The sequence below is a fragment of the Coregonus clupeaformis genome, chromosome 13, assembly GCF_020615455.1.
Source record: "Coregonus clupeaformis isolate EN_2021a chromosome 13, ASM2061545v1, whole genome shotgun sequence".
NCBI lineage: Eukaryota > Metazoa > Chordata > Actinopteri > Salmoniformes > Salmonidae > Coregonus > Coregonus clupeaformis.
The window spans coordinates 53,662,117-53,668,157 of NC_059204.1; positions in this window are offsets into that span (position 1 = coordinate 53,662,117).

Sequence of the window (6,041 nt, forward strand, 5' to 3'; positions counted from 1 at the left end):
AATTGGACTGTTGAGGACTGGGGTAAAGTCATTTTCTCTGATGAATCCACCTTGTCCGGAGAAGACAAGGTGAGCGCTACCATCAGTCCTGTGTCATGCCAACAGTAAAGCATCCTGAGACCATTCATGTGTGGGGTTGCTTCTCAGCCAAGGGAGTGGGCCCACTCACAATTTTGCCTAAGAACACAGCCATGAATAAAGAATGGTACCAACACATCCTCCGATAGCAACTTCTCCCAACCATCCAAGAACAGTTTGGTGACGACCAATGCCTTTTCCAGCATGATGGAGCACCTTGCCATAAAGCAAAAGTGATAACTAAGTGGCTCGGGGAACAAAACGTTGAAAGGGGGAGAGGAGGGAGACCCATGTACCCCGCTTCAATCAAGCAGGCTTCCGTCACTTACTTAGCTTCAGTCATCCCCAAGATTGAAGCGGGAGACAAATCCAGCTATGGCCTCCTCCTTGTTAGGCCTCTCACTCTGGGCAGACAGGGGTCCTGGGATGGACAGCTTGCAAAGCTTCCCCACATACGGCGCTGGATCAAGGGTGACCTCGTTGAAGAGGAGATCCAGGAGCCTGTCTACGTAGCCTGTAATGTTTCTGAAAAGGGAAATGTTTGTTAAATGGGTAGTGAATTCGTTTATGTAGTGATCTACTCATTCTACAATGTGTTTTTTGGTATTTTTAAAGTTCTCATTTTGAAATATGCAATATTTGGTATTGCAATTTTTTGTGAAACTTTTCAATGTTAGTATTTGGAATGTGTGTGCCTGAAATGCTCAATTTATTTGAAATGAATAACTATGACTTAAAGTATGTTTGGTCTGTCTTTACAGGCTTCACAGCATATCCCCCCTTTGCCTTGGGAAAGCTGATTTTATATCACAGCATTCCTGCTGCGGTGGTTGCCTGGGAAGATGTGCAGACAGGGTAGATGTTGAATTTTCTAAAATGGCTATCATTACAGCTTACATTACAACAAAGCCGTATGATGCGGTTGTGATGACGGTTGTAAGGCGTTACATATTTAAATGAGTTAGCTACGATTAGAAGACGTTACCATTGGTGTATAAAATGACCGGCATTACGTGACGTTGCATAATGCTGATGAGTTCGTTGGCTGACATAATTGCAAGAGACCTGAAAGTTCTAAGATGGCGACGGAAGAGGACTATTGGGGCAGGGACACAGAAAGGAGGATTTCTGAAGAGGATGGAGGAGGAAGAAGAGAATGCAGAAAGCTGAGGGTGGAGTTGGCAATAAAAATGGAGATGGGGTGTTGAAGAGATTGGTGTCAAGTGCAAACAGAGTGAGCCGTGCGCCAGACCGAGTTCTGGAGGTGAAATGGAAGTGAATGAGGGCGAGTTAAGTAAGTTGGAAGTTGTGGTGAAGAGCTCGGAGCCCGAGCCTGGCATCGATGGACATTATGAAAAAGAATCTGGTCCAGTACGAGTTAACTTTTGGGAGAAAGTGGATCCTTGCCTTTTGGTGGATACATTTGTGGTTTCAGGATGGGTGGGAAAGGAGTTGGGTGCAGTTGAGTCAGTGAAGGTAACCTGTAGTGGACTTGTGATATTTGTTTGTGTTTCTTCTGTCCAGAGGGAGCGGGCGCTCCGTGTCACGCAACTTGGGTCAAGATCTGTTTCTTGCTTTACGCTTAGGAATAGGGCATCATTGAAAGGAGTGATTTCTGGGTTAGAGGAGGTGGAGCAATTGAAGTTTAAGATTCCTGGTGTTTGTGACGCCTGCCGTTTGGTGCGGCGCAGACCCGGTGGTGAGCGTGGTGAAACAGAGTCACTGTCAGTCTTGAGTTTTTACCCGACAGTCATGTTAGGATATATCAGGTATCTTGTTAGAGCTTTTGTCCCGAATCCAGGTGCAACGTTTATGGTCATGTTGCAGCAGTGTGTAGGAGGGAGATGCCAAGATGTGGGAAGTGTGCACGAGGGCATGGGACAGAGGATTGTGTAGTTTTGGTGGATGAAATTATGTGTCAACTGTACGGGGTGCTGATGTTGCTGGGGATCGGAGGTGTCTGGTGTGAGAGAGGCAGGTTGAGGTGGCCAGAGTCAGAATAGTGCAGAAGGTGTCATGCTGAAGCAGTGAAGAAAGTAGAGATGGATGGGTCAAGGGTGAGGGATCTGAAGAGGATCCCTGTGAGTAGTAGATCTGTGCCAGCACAGAGGGATAGGCCAACGAGTGATATATGCTTCAGGAAGATTGGATTCTTGGATTCTTAGTGTTCATAGCAATAAGCGTAAATCACAGAAAATAGATGTGGTGGTGGCAGCTACAGAGAAGTATTTGTCTATATGAGATTTGAAGAGTTACAGGGTGTGTTGAGTGGTGGTGTCCCGTTCTCTTAGGTCATTGGCATGGTGCAGAAGCAGATAGGGCCAAAGTAGTGGAATGGGGTAGTGGGTTTTTAATGAGTATTGTTAGTTGGAAGGGTTTTTTATAATTTTGGTGTATAGGTGTGGGGTTAGTTGGTGGTACAATTATTATTATTTTTTTGGCTCTTTAAAAAAAAATCACAAATGTAATGTGATTAACCACACAGTAGGTGGCGGCATGCACAAACAAAATGTGCGAACGCCATGATACCAAAGAAGAAGATGTTGCATAATTTCAGAAGTAAAACCTGCCTCCTGAATCCAAGTGTTTGACATGGGGGGAGTAACTTTGTCAATGTACCAGCTACAGTCATTTTTCATACTTATTTCAACCTACTATGAACTGGTTTTTATCAAAATATCCAATTTGATGAAAAACATGATTTTTACTCTTTGGGACCTTTAAAGACAACAGATCAACACACTTTTTAATGTAGTGTTACTAGTATTATCTCCACCACATCCTGTGATATTTATGGGATGTAGTGCTGAGAAATTAACCAACATTTATGTTATTTTTCGGTTTAAAAAAAACTAATTGATTTATATGAATTCCATTTCGTTTGGGGTTTTTCTGTGAGCTCAATGCGCACATCCCACAGTTTCTCGAGAGATAAATCAGATCCAGCCTGAACTGTGCGATGTAGTAGGGAGTTGTTTCCAGCAGGCCAATATTCTACAGTTTAGCACATAAAACGTGGCAATTATCTACAATAACCATAATCCATTGTGCATCTACTTGTCCGGTCTGTGTTTTAAGCCTGCTATGGGGAAGAGAGAATAATGGGGGATCGTGAGGTGATAAAGAAAGCACCTGTTGCTTCGCGAGATATCTCTACCTGAAAATACACGATCTAAGTGACAGTTTGTATTCAGTGGTCATAGTATGCCTTATTTACTTTGAAGAACTACAAAATAGTGATGTTGTCAGACAGCGTAGGCAGAAGCTCTATAGAGATGATGACTTGGAATGAAATAATGAAGTCATCAAATGAAAGAAATGTAATATACACAACTGAAATATTTTAGTAAAGTATTGTGAATAAATGATGGTTAATAAGTGATAGGCAGTAATGTGCAGTCACTACCATCATTGGACTTTTACAGTACATTCGGAAAGTATTCAGACCCCTTCCCTTTTTCCACATTTTGTTACGTTACAGCCTTATTCTAAAATTGATTAAATAAACAATTTCTCATCAATCTACACACAATACCCCATAATGACTAAGCGAAAACAGGTTTTTAGAATGTTTGCAAATGTATTAAAAATAAAAAACGGAAATACCTTATTTACATAAGTATTCAGACCCTTTGCTATGAGACTCGAAATTGAGCTCAGGTGCATCCTGTTTCCATTGATCACCCACAGATCTGGGGAAGGGTACCAAAACATTTCTGGAGCATTGAAGTTCCCAAGGACACAGTGGCCTCCATCATTCTTAAATGGAAGAAGTTTGGAACCAACAATACTTTTCTTAGAGCTGGCCGCCTGGCCAAACTGAGCAATCGGGGGAGAAGGACCTTGGTCAGGGACAAGAACCTGATGGTCACTCTGACAGAGCTCCAGAGTTCTTCTGTGGAAATGGGAGAACCTTCCAGAAGGACAACCATCTCTGCAGCACTCCACCAATCAGGCCTTTATGGTAGAGTGGCCAGACGGAAGCCACTCATCAGTAAAAGGCAAATGACAGCCCGCTTGGAGTTTGCCAAAAGGCACCGAAAGAACTCTTAGACCATGAGAAACAAGATTCTCTGGTGTGATGAAATCAAGATTGAACTCTTTGGCCTGAATACCAAGCGTCACGTCTGGAGGAAACCTGGCACCATCCCTATGGTGAAGCATGGTGGCAGCATCATGCTGTGGGGATGTTTTTCAGCGGAGGAACTGGGAGACTAGTCAGGATCGAGGGAAAGATGAACGGAGCAAAGTACAGAGAGATCCTTGATGAAAACCTGCTCCAGAGCGCTCAGGACCTCAGACTGGGGCGAAGGTTCACCTTCCAACAGGACAACGACCCTAAGCTCAGCTCTACTGGGATGCCTTCATTGGTTTTGTGAGGAATATGGTGAGACAGAAGGTGACGGAGAGGTGTTCATGGTACGTCACCAGTTTCACAAAGCTGCTGAAGGAATTGAAGAAGCACTCTTTATACAGTGGGGGAAAAAAGTATTTAGTCAGCCACCAATTGTGCAAGTTCTCCCACTTAAAAAGATGAGAGAGGCCTGTAATTTTCATCATAGGTACACGTCAACTATGACAGACAAATTGAGAAAAGAAAATCCAGAAAATCACATTGTAGGATTTTTAATGAATTTATTTGCAAATTATGGTGGAAAATAAGTATTTGGTCACCTACAAACAAGCAAGATTTCTGGCTCTCACAGACCTGTAACTTCTTCTTTAAGAGGCTCCTCTGTCCTCCAATCGTTACCTGTATTAATGGCACCTGTTTGAACTTGTTATCAGTATAAAAGACACCTGTCCACAACCTCAAACTGTCACACTCCAAACTCCACTATGGCCAAGACCAAAGAGCTGTCAAAGGACACCAGAAACAAAATTGTAGACCTGCACCAGGCTGGGAAGACTGAATCTGCAATAGGTAAGCAGCTTGGTTTGAAGAAATCAACTGTGGGAGCAATTATTAGGAAATGGAAGACATACAAGACCACTGATAATCTCCCTCGATCTGGGGCTCCACGCAAGATCTCACCCTGTGGGGTCAAAATCCCAGAACCACACAGGGGGACCTAGTGAATGACCTGCAGAGAGCTGGGACCAAAGTAACAAAGCCTACCATCAGTAACACACTACGCCGCCAGGGACTCAAATCCTGCAGTGCCAGACGTGTCCCCCTGCTTAAGCCAGTACATGTCCAGGCCCGTCTGAAGTTTGCTAGAGTGCATTTGGATGATCCAGAAGAGGATTGAGAGAATGTCATATGGTCAGATGAAACCAAAATAGAATTTTGGTAAAAACTCAACTCGTCGTGTTTGGAGGACAAAGAATGCTGAGTTGCATCCAAAGAACACCATACCTACTGTGAAGCATGGGGGTGGAAACATCATGCTTTGGGGCTGTTTTTCTGCAAAGGGACCAGGACGACTGATCCGTGTAAAGGAAATAATGAATGGGGCCATGTATCGTGAGATTTTGAGTGAAAACCTCCTTCCATCAGCAAGGGCATTGAAGATGAAACGTGGCTGGGTCTTTCAGCATGACAATGATCCCAAACACACCGCCCGGGCAACGAAGGAGTGGCTTCGTAAGAAGCATTTCAAGGTCCTGGAGTGGCCTAGCCAGTCTCCAGATCTCAACCCCATAGAAAATCTTTGGAGGGAGTTGAAAGTCTGTGTTGCCCAGCGACAGCCCCAAAACATCACTGCTCTAGAGGAGATCTGCATGGAGGAATGGGCCAAAATACCAGCAACAGTGTGTGAAAACCTTGTGAAGACTTACAGAAAACGTTTGACCTGTGTCATTGCCAACAAAGGGTATATAACAAAGTATTGAGAAACTTTTGTTATTGACCAAATACCTATTTTCCACCATAATTTGCAAATAAATTCATTACAAATCCTACAACGTGATTTTCTGGATTTTTTTTCTAATTTTGTCTGTCATAGTTGACGTGTCCCTAT